The sequence below is a fragment of the Myzus persicae genome, unplaced genomic scaffold (genome assembly GCF_001856785.1).
Source record: "Myzus persicae strain clone G006 unplaced genomic scaffold, MPER_G0061.0, whole genome shotgun sequence".
Taxonomy (NCBI): Eukaryota; Metazoa; Arthropoda; class Insecta; order Hemiptera; family Aphididae; genus Myzus; species Myzus persicae.
Window position 1 is genome coordinate 399,054 of NW_019100791.1, and position 9,645 is coordinate 408,698.

The following is a 9,645-nucleotide window of genomic DNA, read 5'->3' on the forward strand; positions in this document are numbered from 1 at the left end:
GCCGCGCCGCCTGCAGATTATCCGTCCGCCGCTCGAGCGTACAATTATATTATTATGGTCGTCGGTCATCGTCGTCGTCAACGCGAAAAACAAAAACAAAAACCCCGAGCCACACAATAATAAATAATAATAATAATACTAATGGGTCCCTCGAATCGATAACAGACGCCGTGGACTCGACACTGGATTTTTCAAATAGTTACTCCGCGAAAATCGCATCGAGAAAAACCGTAAACATCGACGAAGTCTTCGCAAACGGGAGCGAGCATCGTCTCGCCAGAGAATAGTAATAATACTATATTATGAATCTAACCCTCGATCAAAATATCAGCCCGCTCGCCGCTCGGTCAGCTTTCAGTCGAAAGATTTGTTTTCGGTCAAGTACCCATATCACTCGTCCGACGTGCACGGCGGTACATTTCCAGTTCCAGAGCTGCTATAGCCGAGTACAATAATATATATACGATAAGTCCCCGCGAGCTGTCACGACGTTAACAAACTATAAAACCATTCAAAAAGTCAAATTCCAAGACAAGTGTATAATATAGTGCCTCAAGGCGGGCATGCCGTTATTATAAATTTATAATTACCTATATAATATGTGCACGGCGTCGAGTGTCGATTTTGACACTCCAGTGCGGTGTATTATAAATTACAATACGATACATTATCATATTGTAGTAATCTATGTGATCGCTGAGATCTAAGAAATGTCTGTACAAAATAGTTTCCAAGCTTAAAATGCGAGTATACAGTGTAATATACTAACAGAGGCATAGCCAAGGAGGAGGGGACTAAAAGGACAATACCCCTCAAATACAAAATTCCTGGCTACGCCATTATACATATACTAGTTTAATATCACAGACAGTATGGTAATATATTCGTATTGACGCGCTTTTGGAAACGTATACGACGAAATGAATAATCTAGTCAAGGGCGGCGGATCCAGAATCGCCGTATACGGAATGGGGCACTTAAATTAAAAACATTTTTACGACGCGGATTTTTAACAATTAATGAAAAATTATATTGTGTTTCTCATGTGAACGGAAGGGGCACTTGACCCCCCAGTGCCCCCCTCCCCTAGATCCGCCCTTGAGTATAGTTCTGATGGCACTGATCATTTACGGAGGCTCGATAGTATTTTTTAATTTGATTTCGTCATTAATAATATAATATCATCATAGAATACTGAATAATAATATAGATCATAATATAATAATATCTACTGATGCACGTATATTATATTATAGACCGAGTGACCTGCTGATCACTGTATGTATATAAGAACGTTGTAATATATATTAAACGGAATGGGTCAATGAAATTTGCGCAAAGACGATGACGACGATGACAACGGCGTCGGGTCGCGCGTTCTAGAAATTCTTCGCAAACCCATGCGTACGTATAGTGTATACATATATACATATAAATTATATTATGTAGGTATGCAATGTGTACGCCACCCGGATTTTAGAGAGAACGCCGCCAGTACGCACGACGATTTGTTGGCGCGCTCGCTTATATTTGCGGGCGGGAAATTAACATTTCACAATGATGGATTTTTACGAGTCCGGCCGTCACAATGATAAATAAATAATATGCAACTATAATAATACCGCCGCGCCAGTAACAGTGCTGCTGCAATGATATGCGGACGACAATGCTAGCGAAGAATTCGTTTCGAAATAATATGTCGATAATTACATTATGATCGTTGAAGACTCGAAAACGAAAAGCCACGATATAATACGGAGTACGGACGATAAAAATATCACATAAACACTGCTATGTTAGGGTGGACCCCGACCGAAAAATAATTGTTCGTCTTCCACGTGTGTTGTGATGTTCAACAACTTTTGCCGCGTGCTGGCGATGTGCGATTTCAGAAGAAACGATAATATGCGCCATAGATTATGCGCGTTGTTATTCGTATCGCGATCATACGCATACTTCGAGAAACAACAAGGCAATTTAAAAGTGGCCAACCGAATTAAACTCTTTGCGCACAAATACAGCGTACAAATAATATTGCATTATATATTTAATAGGTATTTATATTATGTACTATTATATTAGGTACATCCGTGAAACGTCCCGACAAAAAAATAACAAAAATAAAACCAACTTATAGTTTTTTAAATGTATGTATATATTAACCTTAGCCTGATAAATAATATAATTAATAATACTAAAGTCTAAAAGTAATAATAGTAATTTATATTTATTAAGCTACATTTTTAATGTAGGTACTCATGTATAGGATGTTTCAGTCATATAAATTACCATACAAAAACTAAATCAACTAATATCATAGCATATTGCTATAATGCTATTATAAATGATAACAAAATATATCTATCGAATTTGTGACCAATTGGCAAAAAAATATAAATACCTATAGGTACCTACTGCTAGTTGTAATAGAATTGTATTACGAATTAACGAATTAACGAATTCCATTGTATGTGAATTATAATCAATAATCAATAATGTTTGCTCCTTAAAGTAGATATAATTAATAATTACTAATAATGGAATCATAAATAGATTAATTTTTAGTTTATATAGCATACGAGATTTTAGAATAAAACCCTAGACGAATATTTTAAATTTTCATCATAATTCCACATAAAAATATTATTATATTATTAGTTATGAAAAATTTTCAAAAATGTTAATTGTACAATATGTCGCAATCAATCATGTACGTTTATAATTTTTTTTAAATCACAGATTACTACGTTGTATTTGTTGTATAAATAATGTTATGTTAAAATATTAATATTAAATTAATATACCATATAGACGCTATGTGACCTTTATAAAAAATAATAATTAGCACCAATACTCAGCAATAGTATACCATATAAATATATATAGTATATTTATACAGTAATAGTGTGTTACTGTGTTATACACACAAATCATCACAATCAATGTAGTCTGGACAATTCGAAATAGCTTAGACCAAGAAAACCAATGTTATAGACTTTTTCGGAGAAGTTGTATAATAAAATATGTATAATTATGTGTATATTACGCATATATTATTATGTTTTGTGCTATTCTACTTTATAGTTTATACTGTGTGTACCGTATGTATCAATAGCTATTGCTAGGCAATATACCTCATTATAATAAATATTTAGGAATTTGACCTTGAGAGGTGAAAGATGAAAAAAAAATTTTCCATTTCATACAACAACTATGGGTGTACCTACCGTATACAATATTTTTTTTCTTGGTATTCAATTATAGTTCTTACGAAAAATTTTCAAACACAACTGTATGTGTTATAATGAGTATGAAAATGCATTTTTTAAATTAGTTTTTTTTTTAATTAAGCCAATTAGATTTTTTTTAATAAATACCTAAGCGCAGAACGCTAACGCAGATCGTTATCTTTTATAGTTTTGTGTGTACTATATAATATACTATTATTTTAAAATGAAACTTCCTTTTTTCATGTATCCGGTTGTGTTAATTATTTCTAGTTGCCTATATATAATATAGTATGGAACCACAAATATGTTTGTACTCATTGTTATTATTATTATTATCAAATATAACTAGGTCAAAGCTCGAGGCTCGCTTGTTGCCAGCAACAAATATAATAGTAACGAATTATGTATTAAACTATTGCAGTGTGTATGTAGGTACACACTGAACCCATATAGATTTATGTATATATATATGCTTGATTTAACATAAGTACAATGGATAATTCAAACATATTTTTATTAAAATGTACATAATTAATAAAACAGTATTCATTGTAATTTTTCAGACGGTTAATTTATTTGAATTTGCTAAATGTTGGGATATCTAAGAGTTAATATTTTAAATTTTAAATTTATACTTTTGATTCCCTCTGCCTCACTCGGTATCAACTAATTTCGATTTTCTCATCCAAAACTAGTTGAAAATTGAAGCACTTTTATATCTTTTTAAGCCAGTTTAAGAAGAAGTTAGGAACGAAAAAAAAACACGCTCCATAGCGTAATAATACCAATATGAATTACATATATATATAATATACAGAAACATAACACTTAATTTTTAAAAATCAGAGGTTTTCAGAAGAAGGCCTGGAGTCCTCTTAGTCATCCATAAACTCATGAATACGCTCCTGTTGGCTATCATATTTTTGGGCAGCGGCGTTCGCCTCCGCAAAATGTATACCACCTTCCTGCACCGTTTTACCGTCACTGACGAATACGACGCACCACAACAGTATAGAACCTTACAGTCAATACCTGACGTCCTGACTTCTGAGTTCTGACTACCTGTAACCACGCTGAAGCACAATTTATGATGTTTAAGCGTCACAAGTTAATCTCCGTAAAAGTATTCCACATAAACAGCATATTTTGCAATTTCAGTTAAGAGGACACCACCCATGTGGCCCGTGTTGTCTCCAAAATTTGCTTGTTATTTTGTAGTGAAAAATTCATACACATTTTAAATGCTTATATCTTTAAGGTTTGAGGATTTAATACAAGATTCCTTATAAGTTGCTCTTATAACAATTTTCAAATATTAAAAACACAAAAGCACTGTTTTTTTAAATTTTTTTTGTGACAGAACTATACAATGTGGCAAGAAGTTAAAATTTTTTTGATGACTTATCCTCAAAGCATTTTTGTTTTTGGTTATTATCTAAAAATATTATTCTTTTACGCTTGAAACATTTAACTATTACTTAAATTATTATTTTCAAACACTACTAAAAAAAATTTATGTATTATTATCAGATAAGTTATTTATACCAGTAAAAACCAAGACCACCGTTCTACGGTATCAACATACTCGGTATTGACGTAGGTACCTATTGACTTATTATATAGTTATTAACAATAATATTAATGTCTTGGCAAAAATAAATTCAACATATCAACCTTGAATATTCTTACCAATAGATAAATTAAATACTATCTATAGTAATAAACTAATAAAATAAATAAGAAGGATTTTATCATTTGTAATAGATGGTAACTCTAGAGGTTTCTGCTCAGAATCGTTTTTCGTACCTTATGCAATGATGTATCATTGAATTATTCCATTACAACGACTGAACGACGTATACAATACAGCAAAACGACTACCCCGATTTGGAAACCTGTTCATTGCTAGGTATACATTTCTTATTTCTAATACCTAAATAGTAAATATAAATAATATTTGTAAATCTATAGGTGCCTACTGCCTAATGTATATCATTGATCACAAATATTAGTCTCTATTAACCTACCAATTTATAAATAATAACCAATAGTATAGGTAATAGGTGCTTATTGGAGGGGTGTCATCTAAACTTTCTGCTGTCTCCCTTTTGTTTAATATTTTATTTGATGATAAAAAAATTAATATTATCATTTATTATTGCATGAGATTCTTATATAGTCATATTAAACGAGTTCTCCCTTTTAAAACTTCATATAGAGGCTTTAATTATTTGAAAATAATACAATTACTATAATATTATGTTAATATTACTGAAATCGCATTTCAACGAGTTTAATTTTAAAATTTGTTTCACATTTCACTATAAATGCAATTACTTGGAATTAAAAGACACGATAACACTTTATTGCATCCTAGAAACTCTGTTGTGTTGTATTAATAAATATACCTACACTGTGTAGGCTACACACAAATCAAGGGTTCTAAGTTAAAATGGACATTGGACAATCACCCCGGGTCAATCCCCACTGTTTGCATATGGTATATTGTATGAGTCTAGGAAAAAAAGACCAAGGAAAAAAAGAACACAGAAAAAAAGAACAAGTAAAAAAGAACACGGAAAAAAAGAACAAAGGAAAAAAAGAACAACTTTTAGAAATTTTAAACAGTGTCCCACTAATCAATATTTTTTAAAACAAAAATTTTAATATAATGCATAGACACTTATGCTATATTTTTGGTATTATTTATAATAAAAAAAATACGAAACATAAATACAATAAAGCTTAGTATAATAATATAGAGTAAGATACATTTTTATTACTGGAAATGCCCTAAGTAATCCTAGTGCCCTTATAGTTGACTATAGGTGACCTTTTCATACTTTAGAGCTATAATTTGAGTGAACATATTTTAGTCTATTGACAGTCATTGAAGTGTTCAAGTGTTTTCATTAAATTTTTATACTTCAATTTTTTAAATACATTTGAAATGGAAATTGTTATGAAAGCAGTATCAAAAATGAAATTAATGGCTATGACATCCTGTACAAATCCAGTCGAGATTTATGCTCGAGGTGTCTCCGAGTTCGATGAACGTTCTAAATCAAAAATTTATGTTTCGTATTTTTTTTATAATAAATAATAATAATAATAATAATAAATAATACCAAAAATATAGCAGTGTCTATGCATTATATTAAAATTTTTTTTTTAAAGAATATTGATTAGTGGGACACTGTTTAAAATTTTTAAAAATTGTTCTTTTTTTCCTTTGTTCTTTTTTCCGTGTTCTTTTTTACTTGTTCTTTTTTCCGTGTTCTTTTTTTCCTTGGTCTTTTTTACCAATTACCATATTGTATACATCACTATTGACTTTAACACAAGTATAAAAGTTCTTAATAATAAAAAATCATTAGCACACAATATATATATATCATACATCATCTTAAGAAAAACGTATATAGTTGAGCTACTGCAGTGTTACACAAATCTGTATATGTATACGGTCGTTCAGTCATAGCATGCAATGTAATTTTCAACAGATTTTGAACATATTTGCAATTGAATCATTACTCAAATAAACAGTTGGTGCAGAATACCTTTTTGGACCAATTCACTAAAAACAATTTACATGAGAATAATAAAATGTCAATGAACTTGAACCATAAGGTAAAAACAAGCCGTTAAGAATAGTTCACATAGAATAATTCAACCACAAAAATTTGTAAAATACAATCAAGGTTGTAACATAGAAAACACCTGTTATGAGTAGCAGAGAATGTTTTCGACATTCCATTACGATTTCTTTTTCTCAAATCGTATCCAAGGTTTTAATTTTTGCAACATAAATGTTTAGTTCATAGTTCGTATAAACAAAAGTATTTCAATGGTAACTATATATGCGTGCAGAAATTCAGTAGTAGAGTATAAGCGGATAATATCGAAAAACCGAGGACACAAGATGTAACCAGTGACGAGGCCGTGAGTCTTTAAAAGAGAAATAAATGCTATCAAAGGGGCGAGGCGCGCATGACTCAGTGTGTCGTATTCCGAGGGGAACGACCCTTTGTATTGAACATTACTAACACACGTTGCAGGCAATGTGGCTGCATCTATGGGGAGGGATTAAAATATAACTCAATTCGGCATGTAAAGTTGGTACTGTTTTGTTTTATATGCCTCACCACAATTTTTTTTATAGATTTTTATGATATATTATTCTAGAAGGATAATAACGTGATTATTATTATTTTTATATTTCTCTGTTATTTGAGTTTTAGCATTATATTTTATTGCTGAGTTCCACAGTAAATACGTTGTTCTTGTACAATGGTACCTATAAGTAACATACTTAAGCCGAGAAGTGTAAACAATGAATTTAATGAAATTACATAGTAATAGGATTAGAAAATCGTAAGAGATGGTAGGCTGAGGTGTTTACAGCGGTGGGGGTGGCAATGAAGGGAGCATGTAGTTTTTTAAAAAACTCCTCAGTTTAAATAATATTTTAGAGTGATACATTCAATACAAATACATGACAATTAATGTCTTAACGATAAGTGGGGGGAGGGAGATAAGAAAAAAATAGTATAAAGTTCACTTTAGTCTCTAGAAATGAAAGTTCTGTAATTAATATTCTTCGTATAATATTACGTTTGTACATTTAAGATTTAAAAATTACATTGGTACACGACTAAATATAAACATACCACAGCTCGGTAACAACAACATATTCTTCAGCTCAAAGAAAAGGATATATTTTCATTCCTTATTGAAGCTAAAACAGCATTTTTCCTTACTGAATTTAAAATTTCTTATGCTTGTTTTTTTATGTTTTGCTCTATTTTACTATTTTAAAATTTGTTACCAGTGCGAAGTTTCTGCTGAATACTGATTGTATAATTTCAGTTTTGGTACTTAGTAGGTAGTTCTATATAATATGTAGATATCTAGTAACTACTACCATTATAACGTAGATATCCAGGTATTTATATATTTATTTTGCTGTCATTGCTATTAACTACGTCATGGAGATTTAAGATTTAAACAGTTTTCAAAAAATGGGTCTGGGTATATTGTCATATTGATATTTAAAGAGTTAAAGACAGTAAAAACGAAAACAAATCACACGAACGGTAATTTTAATTATAAAATTGTTATCACTGCACTTTTTACTTGTTTTTTTTTTTAGTTGGAAGGCCCCAATTAATAATCTTATGGGTGTTCGGTTTTAGTAGTTCTACCGACCTACCACCACTTAGTATACACTGAAGCGTGGATGTTGCATATCTTACGTCGAGTACAATTCAAACATATTATTGTCGTTTCTTCAACGCGAATTTAATATTATGTTGAATTGATGAATACGGTTTGTTTCATCAATATAAAATATAAATGGTTCAAATGAAACAATTAAATTGAATAATTTTAGTTTTGTGCTATAAGGAGTGGCGAAGGCGGAGGGGGATAATCGAGGGCCGGACGACACTGCGTTTTTTAAATAGTGGTGAGTGAGTAATGGCTAATAGGTGACAATGAAGTATTAAGTACCTATTAACTATAGTAGTATAGACCTATTTTAGAAATAACTACAACAGGTAGTTACCAATATTATAGTGATTGCCTTTATCTGGTTCAGTTATTAACCTGCTTATTGGTGTTACTAGGTGGGTGAAGTATTAAACTAGCCTCTGAACAATATTTCAAGTTCACCATGCCACTACATGCCATTGATCTAGGCTAAAGTCACTATGCATTAAATAACATTTGTAATATAGTGCTTGATATGAAATTGCATGGCATTATTTAAATAAAATAAAATAAATTTTAAATCAATTCATTACCTACATTATTCCAAAAAACTGATTATTCCCTGTTTGACAAAAATATTTGTAGTTATTTAAGGTTAATTAGAAATTAATAACAAATTTAAGAAATTACAAAACTGTTGGAAGGAACGGTACCAGAACATTTTAAAAAGGAGAGGTGGCTCAAATTAAGTCGGTGAATTGGTGATACGCCTTTTAATTTTAGTTGATTAATGCAGAAGATTTTTTTTGAAATGTTATGTAAAATTTAAATAGGTTTTATCAACATAAAAAAACATTTGTTGTTGTTTTATATTATGAGTAATAAGTACCCAAAACTAAGACAAAGTGAATCTTTTTTCACAATACATACAACTAATTCAGAATTAATATAAAAAGAGAATATCAAGAAAAAAACGATATACTTTTAAATGTTACTGATTAATCTATTAACTTCAAATTATTTACATATTTTAAAACCGTTATTTTTTTTATGCATTTTTTTTTTAAACTTGTCAATAACTTCTCTAGACATTTTAATATACCTATTCAGAAGTTTAAGTCTTATTATTCAGTCTTCCCTGAGAAGAAAATGTTCTTTTAATCATTGGTAAGACATAAATCATTTTAAACAACTCTTTAATTTT